The following is a 12,717-nucleotide window of genomic DNA, read 5'->3' as shown; positions in this document are numbered from 1 at the left end:
CAAATCAAATCGGAAACATATGAATAAGTATTTCCTGAAATACACTGGGTTAGGATGATGCAGCCTCTTGAGTCATGCACCAAGATGGGTCGTATCCTGCACTCTGCTCTGCAAATAACCATCGGAAATGAATGCAGATCCTGTTCTCTAATAAAAAGCATACCGACAAGCCAGAGTGCTTATTAGGAGCTCAAGTGCAAAGTGGTATGCTTTCTTTTTATTATTATTACATTGCATTCAAATCTCACCTTTTCTCGAAGGAGTTCAAGGTGGTGTACAGAGTCCACCTCACTTAATCCCCCACAACAACCCTGTGAGGTAGGTTAGGCTGCAAGGAAGTGACTGGCCCAACTCACCCCAGCATTGGATTTAGGGCGGGGCAAGCAATTTCCCCGGACAAGGTGCCTCGCGGAGGGGTTGCAAAATAATAATTAATGAATTATTGTGAAAATAATAAATATTTAGGGGGCATGCCAAATTTTGTCCTTGCTCAGGGCTCCCCTGCTTACTCTGCAGTCACTGTGGATAGTCATGATGGCCCTTAATTCAAGAGTACCTTCGACCACCAATGGTCCATCACCAGTTTCATTCAGGAGATCCACAGCATATTTGTGGTTGAAGAGGGGAGACAGCACATCCATTTAAAGTGGGTTTCTTTGTGTTATTACAGCGAAGTGGAACCAAAACTGACAGAGTAGCACATTTCTTAACACTGCAACATGATGTTGTGGATATTACTCATGTGTTCACAGTGGTGAACTGTATACCTTGCGAGATCCTACAGCTAGCAGATGAAGTTAAAGAGGAGTTCAGGGAGGGAAACTTAGATGTCAAGAGGCCTATAGGAGCCAACTCCTAGGAGACAAGGTCCCGTCGCATCTCCCCAATATATATATATATAAGGGGGCCAGCCGCCCCAAAGTTGATGGGCATTGTCATTCAAATTGTGTGTGTGTGTGTGTGTGTGTGCGCGCGTGCCTGCCTGCCTGCCTGCCTGCCTGTCTTTTGATTGATTATGCAGGGCTGGGTGAGGCGGGGCTTATCTGCTCCCCACCCCCACCCCATATTTTACTCAAATTAACACCCCTGCAGGCAGGATCAGATCACAGGTGTGATTGCTTAAACATAGACACACACAAAAGGGGAGCCCACTGACATCACCAAAACAAACCACATTTAGCAGATGAACAATGAAATGGCTCAGATTATTAGTGGTACAATATCATTATCTCTAGCAGATCACAGTGATCTCACACACAGTCAATCAACCACTTGAAAGAGAGGCAGATCTGTCCTGCAAAGAACTAGACAGAGTTACTAGCTGTTTTACTCTGTCCATGGAAATGAGCTAGAGTTTTCTAATAATAAAAAGAGGGGTTGGCAAAGCTCTGCTTGACACAGGGAGCTATATTTTTTAAATTCCCGTTATTTTTGGGTGGGGGTGGGGGTTGGAAGCCATGACTGCTAAAGGTAGTATCACAGTGCTTTAAAGGTAAGGAGCAGATGTTGCCTCTTTGCCACACAAGACTCTTCTAATGTTTTCTTGGCAACTAACACAACTACCTCTGGTAATGGATATTTGACCTTTCATCTGCCACAAGGCTCCAGCTTTCCTACAGAATGTGAAAAAAACAAAACAGGACTTAGCAACAAACCTTTGCAGCTATTCCTATCTGAGTCCTGAATGGTTGAGCACTCAGATAGGAATAGCTGCAAAAGTTTGTCAAAATTGATCAGGCTACGCTACGGCAACCTCAAGATTCACAAATCAGCGAGGAAAAACAGTGTCTTGGCCTTTAGTTCATTGTATGCTGTCAATGTGACATTCAGATGTTGCTAATAGATCATTGGCAAGATATATATATAATTAAACTCATTAGGCTTTCTGAGGAAAAGGGAAATGGGATTAATAGGGCACAGGCCCACGAGTCTTCTTACTTGCAACCAGCCCCAAAGGTAGATCACATGCCTGGCATGCAAAAGAATCTGGAGATCCACTGCTGGTCAGTCAGCTGGATGGACCAACGGTTTGACTTGGTATAAGGCTGCTTCCTCTATTAGAAAAGAAGAATTACACATGCGCAGAATACAACATTTGATTTGATTTTGATTCATTATATTGCTATGCTGTTTTTCATTCAATAGAATCACAAAGCGGCTTACAAACAGTAAGTAACAATCACATAAGAGAACTTCACAAATACAGCGTAAATCATATAGAATAATTAACAAATAATAAACAAAACAATTACAATCTATTAAAAAACAACTAAAACAAATAAGCTAAGCAGCACAACTACAACAAAAGTCATATTATAGGATTCACAAAGTACTACAGCATTCGTAATCTATAAAATATCGTAATGCCGGCATTATAAATTGTACAGATTTCGTGTTTGTTTTTCCTTTTGTTCCGGGGGAATGCTTTGATGCTCCATAACGATTCTGCAGCAAGCAACACGTCTGATTGTTGATGATAGTGATGGTTTGTCAGCAAGGTAACAGCATGTGGCTGGAAGGGATTTGGGATGGTGCAAAGTCTCACCTAAGACAGGTACACATCTGTTCCCCCAGAAAACGAATTAATGAGGTTTCAGGGAACCAGCAGCAGTTTCATTGTTCCATGATGACAATTCTGATGACAGATTGTTTCAGAAGCCTGGCTTTCTTCCTAGGCATGTTGATGAGATATACACAGGCTAGGATGGGTCAAGTATTGAGAAAGATGCAGACTCTTAGCAGCAGATGTTTCATTGTGAAATTTGGGGCGGACGACATTTCTCTGGACACCTTTGCTAAGTTACCCTCCACTTCCCCCTTGTGGGCTGGATTGAAAGGGGAAAAGAAAGAGTTCAGTCCTAAGGAACCCAACTTGTTCTTGTTGTCTCAGCAAAGCTTCATAAAAATGCTCTCTTTGCTGCAGTTTGGTTTCCCAGACCAGTTGACAAAGCAACTATTGTTTACCATTCCTTTGCATGGGAGAAATGCAGTTCATTTCAGATGGCTTTCAACCACCCGTCGCCAACCTTGCACCCTCCAGATGTTTTGGACTTCAACTCCCATCAACTCCAGCCCTGAATGGCTGGGATTGATGGGAGTTATAGTCCAACATCTAGATGGTGCTAGGACCTGGTTGGCAAAGGCTGGTTGAAAGCCATTTGAAATGAACTGCATTTCTCCCATATCAGTGGTTTAAAGCTCAATAGATTTAGGTGCAGATAGAAGACCATAGCATACTCCCTTATATAGGTGTTAGACTTTTCTAGTTTATGTGCTGAACCAGTTTAACAGCTTTCTGCGTACTGTACTTGACTAAACCGAGTATATGGTTAGTTCTTGGCTGGCATAATTGTGTGAATGCCAATTAACATGCATGTTTTTGTTATGTAAATAGCAATTCTTGGGAAACCTGACTAGATTTAGGATTATGGGATGGAGAGAGTTTGATTCCTGCTATCCCTGCCAAGTTCCCAGGGCAGGGAGGGGAGATTACCTCTCTGAAGGCATTATTTGCTATTGTCAACATCATCCTCAACACTGAGGGAAATTGTACTTAAAATCAAATTATATACATTACACACAGTAACCTGTACTTGATGTATATGACCAAGAGTCTTGTGCTACCTTAAAGCCCTAGTTATTTACTATGACATAACCTTTTATGGACAATGACTAACCTGTTGTGGATTATTATTATTATTATTATTGCTTTATTGTCTTCTAAACCACCATCTCAATGTGATTCACACGAAATATAATTTTGAAAAGTTAGAAAAACACAAAAAAGTAAATTTATAACAAGACTAAAACTCAAAAAATGGACACTCGTGTTAAAGACCCATTTACCCATCTGGGAAAGCCTGCAGGAGCAACAGTGCCTTTGGCTGCTTCTGAAAATTGCAGGTGGTAGATGCTTGTCATACATAAAGAAAAAAAGAAAAAGTATTGTCCAAGTCATCTTGGAATTCACTGTTCCAAAACACTGCAAACAAATTCCATATTCCAGTAAACTTGTTTGTCTATTCATTTCCACAGCAGGTTAATTTGGATAAAATTGCCCTGTTCCGTCTTCCCTGATGCCATTCAGACATCAACAGAACAAGTGCTTTCTTCCAATTTGCTGCTGTAAACATGTTGGCAGCCGTAAAGTAGGTTTACAACCATTTCAAGATCAACATCATTAATCAAATCCTTAAGATAACTCAGAAACTATTTAGGGATTTTGTGGTATGAAACAGCCAGCCGTTTTATCAATCACATTTGGAATCAGAGCCCAAAAGGGTTGTATCGCTGAACAGGGCCACAAAACTTGCATAAAATGTAATATTAATTATGTGAATGCAAATTTACCAAGCACGTTGTTGTTGTTGTTGTGTAAATAGTTGCCCTGGAGAAGCCTGATCAACACTGGAACTGCTGGGGAGTAGAAGTTCAGTTATTTCTACCGCTGTCACAATCCTTCCCACACACTTCTCTGAAGCTGTTATTTGGTCTGACTCAGTGCAAGTCCGCTTCCTATTTTCCTGTGTCTTAAGGGAAGGACCAAAGCTCAGTGGCAGAGCATTTGCCCAACACTTTCTTAGATGCAAGGAAATTCTCACCTCTCCAGACAGGAGTGGGAAGCCCGTTACTGGATTTACACATACAATCTGAATTATCTGTGACAATTAATATTACAAAACCACAGGGAAATGTATTGTCAAAAAAATTGGTGCTATCACGTTGCACAAATATCCTCTTGAGGGCCCCCATGCCCTTGAGGTTCAGTTGTCCTTCAGCAGAGATTTGGCAGGAGTCTCCACTCTCTCCTTTTAAACATCCTTTGGAAGATACATGCTCTGTTGATATTTTTCATGATGTTTTATGGATGCTTTATTGTAACATTGTATGCTGTATACCGCCTTGATATAAATTTATGAAACTGTGGGTTATGAATACTTAAATAAATAAATAATGATATTTTAATTTGGATGTTCTACTAGTACTTGTCTCCGCTTTGCCTTGCAAATATGAATCCTCATACTGGTAGCGCGTGCTGGAAATCTGGTGCAAGGAAAGCAGCCTTTATACTTTATACATGTACGATGGATTTGTGCAAAAATCAGTAGTTTGTGGGGCATTATTAACATTATACAAAATATGCTAGGCTATAATTTACTGCCACTGAGGCCATTACAATTCCTTTTAGAGTATCTTAAAAATGATATACATCTGGAATGCCATAATTTGGTGGGAAATATGTTAACCAAAGCAAAAAAAATTTTTTAGCAACACTCAAATAGCATACGCCAGCAATTCCAACGGAACAAAAGTGGATTAATAAAACATGGAACGCTGCCATGAGATCTAAGCTGACTGAGATGGCACAATTACGAGTAGAATGACAGAATGAAGAACAGTTTGAGAGAGGTTTATGCCTCTTCAGTGATTATAATATGGAGCTATTTAAAATACAGGTGGGAAACCTCTAGGCTGGGTCTCCCCTTCAAATGTGCCCCCTCCACCTCACTTGCTGATCCTCAGGACAGTGGTGTTGCATCTTTTGTTGGTGTCTGTGTGCACACCAGGTGGGACCAAGGGGTGGGTGTGGAAGGTGAACAATTCAGGAGATGACAAAGAGTGATCAGGAGCCAGTCTTCTTACATAAAACCAGGCGCCATCTCTGCACATAGGAGCAGACACTCCCCCTGGAGAGCACATTTGCAGTCCCGACATTTCCACATAACAAGCAAGTGAATGTGTTGTGCCTTATCTTTAAAAGCTTGGCATGTGTGGAAGCTGTTGGGACATCTTTGTTGCTTCTGTCCAGTTCTGAATATTTCGCCCGTTTACTGAATCCCTAAATCATGACTCCCGAACTCTGTCTGCTGCCAAGCCTGTGCTGTTACTTTCCTGAATTAAGATCTCTTTCTTACTTAAGATCCTCTGTCTGCATTTGCTGGGCCTGAAGCAGGACACTTACTCACGGGAATCCCATTAATAGGATAATTAAACACACATGTAATCCAATTGCAGTAAATAAAGAGTTGGCAATTCGTCAGACTAGTTTTCACTTAAGAAACAGTTTACGACTTTGCAGTTATTCCACAGGGCTGTTGTGAATCAAAATAAGAATAGCAAAGCATTTAGTTCTTTGAAAAGGTGCTATTAAAACAATCAATTTCAAGAACACATTTCTAATATCCAGTGATCAGAAGCAGGGAAACCTTAATACTGAAAACTTGCTTGACATTTAAAGCTTAAAAATAAGTACATTTGCATGTACAGAAGGTGTTAACACCCAACGGTCTGGAAAGCAAGATATGAAGAACAGTCACCATGAAGTAAGATCCTCTTTTTTTAACGTCACGCTTGGTAACTTCTTCCTGTACGTTTATTGGCCCCTTGCAGAGATGTTTTTCTGTGTTGCAGTAACACAGGACATCACCATGGAGACCCAACACAAATCTACGCAACACGAAGAGAATCTGAACATTTTCTGTGTGATGCTACTTATAATAAACCATCTCCATTCTACTGCCTCTGCTTCTCTGGACATTTTGAAGAAATGCATGTCTTTATTCTATTTAATCTGTCTATTTAGTTAACAAAATTTATATACTGCTCAATGGCACAAGGTCACTCAACAAGTTTCACAGCTGAGTATCTGAACCCTGATCTCTCAGTTCCTAATCCAACACACTATCCGCTACTACACCATATTGCTGCAGTCCACCCAGCTGGCCCCATACATTTTGCTGCCTGAGCTGCAGGACAAGATGTTGCCCCCTCACAAATCCAAGTTCAGAAGCTGACTGCACTGGCAACTGAGTCTTACTTCAACACTTCTGATCGGGTAACATCCTGCACCATACCTGAAGCAGCAGTCCCAAAAGGGACCACGTGGCAGCCGAAGGGGAGTCAATAGGAAATTCTGGAGGCCAATACTGCTGTCCCTGAACAGCTGCTACCTAAGGCAGTTACCTCACTGTTAAATTTAGGATTGGCCTTGCAACCCTACAATGCTGAAGGTATTAGAATCATATGCTAAGAGTCTAATCCAGAATGCTGAATGAAATGGATCTTAGTCTGACTAGTCCAGCCAGGGCAGTTCCTGCCAAATGAGTAAAACGCAGGAGTTGGTAATTTTGTTCTTGTCACGATGCAAGAACTACATTAATTTTACAGGTTTTATTAGATTCTCATGGTGGGGGATAACAGTCTGAGGGGCAGATTGCAGCCTGGAACATGTGTCCATATGGTGGGGTGCAAGTGAACAACTCAAGTGGAGTGTCCCCCACTCCCCAGATTCAATGGGATTTTCCTTAAAAGAGGTAGACTTGATTATTTATTCCCCTTTTCACATTCTTTCCCCTGTATGCCACACATTTCTGAAAAGTTGCTACTCCCCAGGGCCCCGGTTTTGTGTTTTAGCAGCTGTTTCCTATTGTTTTCTCAGACTGGGGCCAGCAGCCGCATGGAACACATTACTTGTGCCCAGGAGTGTTTCCTAAACTATTATTTAGTCAAAGATGCAAGGCAAACTGTGATTTTGAAAAGCCTGACAACTTGCAGAGCTACTTTGCCTCTTTCCAGGGCTGGATTAACTGTTAGCTAGGTACACTTTAGTGTAGCGCTCCAGGCAAATTTGGACCCTTGCTATGGTCCATAGCTATTTAGAAATTTCCTCTGCAATCAACCAAATACCATCTTTTCCATGCTGAGTTCTCATAAATTCCTGGGGCTGTTTGTATATGGAAAGAGTGGGTATTATTCCAGACGTATTGACACTTTAAACACCTGCACACCCTTGTGCAGAAGAAATGTCTATCCTTTTTTTAGCAGCTGCACAACAGGCAGGGACTGAGAGGTGATATTTCCTTAGGTCTGGAAAAGCAGGTACAATTTATTGGCAAATACTAGGTCTTCAGCTTGAGATGGGCTTAAGTTCAAAATCAAGGAAGGGGCCAGTGAATGCCACAAAACTCCTTTCCCATTACATAACTTATCAATAGCCCTTAATTTTATGCAGAAATGAAAGAGAAACTGATCCTACCAAAATTCTCTCCTTTGCTACACTTGTAGTCACAGGAAATCTGTATCGCGAATGCTATCTGTGGTTTCATCTGATGCCCATTACTTTGATTCTAGAATATGTCACAAATGCCGAAGTGTTCATTTGTGATCATTAGAATAATTATAGGGAAAGCATGTGGATCTGGGGTTGAGCGTGCCATGAGAGACACAGCTTTGAAAACCTTCCCAAATGATTAGTCAGAGTACCTGGTGTTTTCTCCAATATACAAAGCTAGTTCTGAGATGTCACTTGGATCTAGTATTGTTTGTCTTTACAGTGGGGTGTCTTGACTGAACTTGGGGGGGTGTTACCCAAACATAAACCTCTTTCCCTCCCTCTGGGAACAGCTGCAAACAGTTAACCCACATCAGCTTCTACTGCTTCAGAACTCTTGGTTGAGTCCTGACAACTCTGTCTATAGGTCTTGCGTGTTTCATTTTGTGTGTAGCCTAAGATTTTAATTTATTTTGTTTCTCCCCCATACCTCCACCCAACTAATGGATGTGAAAAGAAATCAGATGGTTTCCCCAGATAAATAAGGGCCTTGGTCCTACAGAGTATTCATTAGAGGCTTTGTAGAAAGAAAGAAAAGTGGATTAATCAAGAGCAGCTGGTGATGTGGGTGGCCTCATTGGTGCTGCATTTGTAGCTGAATTTCAAGTTCTGAATTATCTTAATGCATGCTCCATTCCTGGAGAATATTATAATAATTTAAGGGAAAATATGCTTTTAGTAATTGAGACCAAACACAAGCATCACATAAAACCGGTTAATGGTAACAGTAAGGCAGACACTGATTCACTTGTTGCCCTTTTCGAGATGGTAAAAACCACATTGCAAGAGTATTTGAATATTTATTTCAAGTGTTTATAGCCAACCCTTTCCTAGACAGTCACAGAGCAGGAAATACATATATATTAAATACTGTGGCCAGCTCTCTCTGTCCAGGAAAGACTATATTCAGTAAAGCAGCTACAGCTGGGAAGATATTCCCAGCCCTGAATCCACCTGGGCTTAATGTGACAAATGTGGCCTCAGGAGCACCCCAAAGGTGATCTTTCAAATCCTGGACCAAGAACCCATCAAGTCACAATACATCAGTGTTGTCTGGATTCAGTTTCATGGCCTACATGCAACCTATTATCACCACCACACCTCAGTTCAGCACCTGCATCTGGGCATCTTCTGTATATTGATGACACCTCATTCCAATTCCCCTGATGCTACATGCATAAACTAGGGTCACAGTTCTACATCTGCACACAAGATTTGTTGTAACTGCTTAGAGAAAAGCGATTGAGAGTTCTAGTTTAAGGGCTTGGTTGCATTGCACCTCCACTCCCAAATGCAAAGATATGCTGGACTTGCTGGTCTGTGCTATTCACTTGCTAACCCACAGGGTTGATAGTAGGCATGGACGAATCTGTCAATTTCATTTACTCATTTTTGGCATTTTCAATTTTTGCATCTTTAAATGCACTTGATAATTTGCAAAAAGTAAGGATTGCTGTGGAGTTTGGACATCTTCAAATAAGGTGCTCATTTACGCAGAGATTGGACTTCCCAATCCTTTAAAGTGAGAGAGAGGGTTTCTCACTACCCCAAATATTAATAAAAACAGTCTGAGCACTTATTCCACATTTGAGCACATTTCCATGTTTACATAAGCCCACAACTAAAAGCAGATTAGCAGCACAGTGAGAACACACTTAACAATGCACAGAGCTGGTCTAACTATAGAAGCAAACTAGGCAACTGCCTGGAATGCCAAAATCCCAGTGGCACCTGCATCTGCTGTGCAAATGGCTTAGCAAACGAACAGCTGTTTGCATGGTTCAGTTTATCTGGGTTTTTTTAATGGACGCTTATCTGTGAAATAGGGAAACTAATTCATTAATGAACTGAACCACTTTTTATTTTTAATTTATAAAATAGGGTTTCCAAGTGCCCAACAGCCAGCTGGCTGTTGAGCACTTGGGAATCTGCAACAGCTTCAAAGGCAAACCCCACACTTCCACATGAGCTCCGAGGAACAGGGGGTGTCGGTGTCTGAAAGCCCTTTGCAAAAGTTATTTCAAGCAGCCCCTCCTACTTATAACATCACTATTTTAAAGGCAGTGGGGAGAGTGCTTAAAGTGCTTTGCAAAATCTATTTTAAGCCATCTCTCCCCTTTAAATATTTCTCAAGTGGTGTTTGAAGGAAGAGCGGGAAGCTGCTTCAAAGAACAAATTTGCAAAGTGCTTGAGGACAGTCCTCCTGCTTCCATTCTATAGTCTCAGATGGGAGAACAGGGACTGTGTTAAGCGCTTTGCAGAAGTGCTTTTTGAAGCAGTGCTCAAGCAATGTTGGGGTAGGGAGGCTACTTCAAAGAGCACTTTTGCTTTACGATTCTCTGTACATTTTACAAGCTCCTTTACCCTCCTGTCTGCCCAACTATTTAAAGAAGGTGGTCAGCTGGGAGTGTGTGGGCATGGTTTAGGGAAAATTACCTAGAATGTCAAATTGGACCCTCTGGCAGACCAAGATTGACCTACAGGCTGGATGTTCCCTACCCCTGATCTAAGATAAGACATGTGAACAACAGCTTCTCATAATGCAAATAGCAGTTTTGGGAAGGCAGGTGTGACATACAGCTCAGAGCTTAATAAATCTCCTTCTCCCCTCACTTGTCCTGACTCTTATTGAGATCTCATGCTGCTGCTATTTAGAGATTATAAAAAAACCATGCAGCATCAAAATATGTGTTTATAACATACAGCTTTGCTCTGAACTTTATCCATTGTCCTCTGAAATCAGAACAACTTTCCCACTGGTTTCTTTGGTCTGTTGTATGAAAATACTTTGGTTGGTGGGAGCCCAGGATTATTTTTTTCTTTCTTGCAATTTTTGTCGCTTTAGTAAGTGCCTTCTACAGAGAATTCATCACCACTGCCATCCATGATATTCAGTTTCCTCTTTTATAATTTACAGACAGCATGGGTCCCTGGAGTAAGAAATTCCTTTCCAAGACCTGCTTTGAAAGCAAAGGCAAGAAAGGCAAACACAATGTTCTACCGCTGCCTCACCATCATTGTTGCATTTAAATATGCTGCTTCTTAAGTTTAATCAATCCCTTTCAGACATCATTCCTCTAAGCACAAAGGGATCAATACTAAATTTCCTAATGAACAAATCAAAAGCTTCTGGCTTCGCTGTCTAACTTTTAATAAGAACATACCATGCCAAAAGCACCATTTTGTTTAAGATGTAGAGACATTACTGCATCATAAGTAAGCTGGACGAAAGGATAGGGTGATTTGTCTTTTGGAATGAGAACTATTTTGTTTCCTATCAGTTTCAGTACCTGTTTCTGTTATTCCCAGACAGGATAAACAGATACCATACTTGAAAGAAACAAATCAAAACTGCAAGGGTTAAAAATGAAATTTTGGATGGAGGAAAGTAGTAGTATGTTAAACCTAATCACGTAGAGTTTTAAGGCAAGCTTCAATTGCATCTCTCCCCACTCCCTACTAAAACAGAATTAGCTTGCCTCAAGTCAGGTACGCTGTACACTACACTATGTTTATGAGCTGGTGGTAGCAATGGGAGAGATAGTTAATTCAGTTCACATTTAAAGGCGAACCTACCTAATCTGCACTCTCAAAAGCAATACGCCAACTGAAAACACAGCTATCTCACAAAATATGCAAAATTCAGAGTAATTTTGCAACGCAGTTCTTCAGTAATATGTACAAAATGCATACAATGTGACAAAAGTGTGCATAAAAAAGAGTTTGTTATCAACAATAAAATACAAAAATGCATTGCATTAGGGGAAGCTGCTCTAGAAAAAGGCAAAACGGCAAACATGTATGACAAAAAATTCACACGAAACTCATGACTTTTTGACTCCCCCCCCCTTAAATCGCCAACAGAAATGCGGGAAACTGAATTTAAGTTCTGAAAAACGAGGAAATGAAGAAAACCTAGGAGGACAGATTCGCCCATCCCTAGCTGGCAGTAATGTGGGTGAGTCAAGCAGCAGAAACATTTTACAAAACAATAAAATTGGTATGTCCATCCCAACCCCAAGAATCACAGAACTGTAGAGTTGGCCCATCCTTCCCTCAGCAGCAAATCCCTGGGCCAAGAGACCCCAACCCACTTGGGACCCCCCTCAGAGGTCAGGGGTGCTGGACGGATGAGACACCCCACTTGGGACCCCCTTCAGAAGTCTGGGGTGCTGGATAGACAAGGGACCTCACTTGGGACCCCCTCAGACGTCAGGGGTGCTGGACGGACAAGAGACCCCACTTGGGCCCCCCCTCAGAAGTCAGGGGTGCTGGATGGTTGAGACACCCCACATGGCACCCCCTTCAGAAGTCTGGGGTGCTGGACGGATGAGACACCCCACTTGGGGCCCCCTTCAGAAGTCAGGGGTGCTGGATGGTTGAGACACCCCACTTGGCACCCCCTTCAGAAGTCTGGGGTGCTGGACAGACAAGAGACCTCACTTGGGACCCCCTCAGAAGTCAGGGGTGCTGGACGGACAAGAGACCCCACTTGGGACCCCCCTCAGAAGTCAGGGGTGCTGGACGGACAAGAGACCCCACATGGGCGCTGGCTTTCTACACAGCCAAGAGGTATACTATACTGTATAAACCTTGTGAAATAAAAG

The 12,717-nt window shown here is 41.8% G+C and overlaps 1 protein-coding gene and 1 long non-coding RNA gene across 2 annotated transcripts in view; one reads left to right on the top strand and one right to left on the bottom strand.

Annotated features, from left to right (window-relative positions):
- Nucleotides 1-12,717, bottom strand: part of LOC310749660 (tigger transposable element-derived protein 1-like) — a 462,962-nt gene that overhangs the window by 411,002 nt on the left and 39,243 nt on the right. The window lies entirely within an intron of this gene.
- LOC310749797 lies at nucleotides 2,141-12,091 on the top strand. The gene is made up of 2 exons (XR_014541793.1): nucleotides 2,141-2,498; nucleotides 4,383-12,091. It is a non-coding gene; the product is annotated as an uncharacterized lncRNA (long non-coding RNA).

This window comes from Podarcis filfolensis, assembly GCF_964270895.1.
Source record: "Podarcis filfolensis genome assembly, chromosome: 14".
Classification (NCBI taxonomy): Eukaryota; Metazoa; Chordata; class Lepidosauria; order Squamata; family Lacertidae; genus Podarcis; species Podarcis filfolensis.
This window is presented reverse-complemented; position numbering and strand designations above follow the sequence as displayed.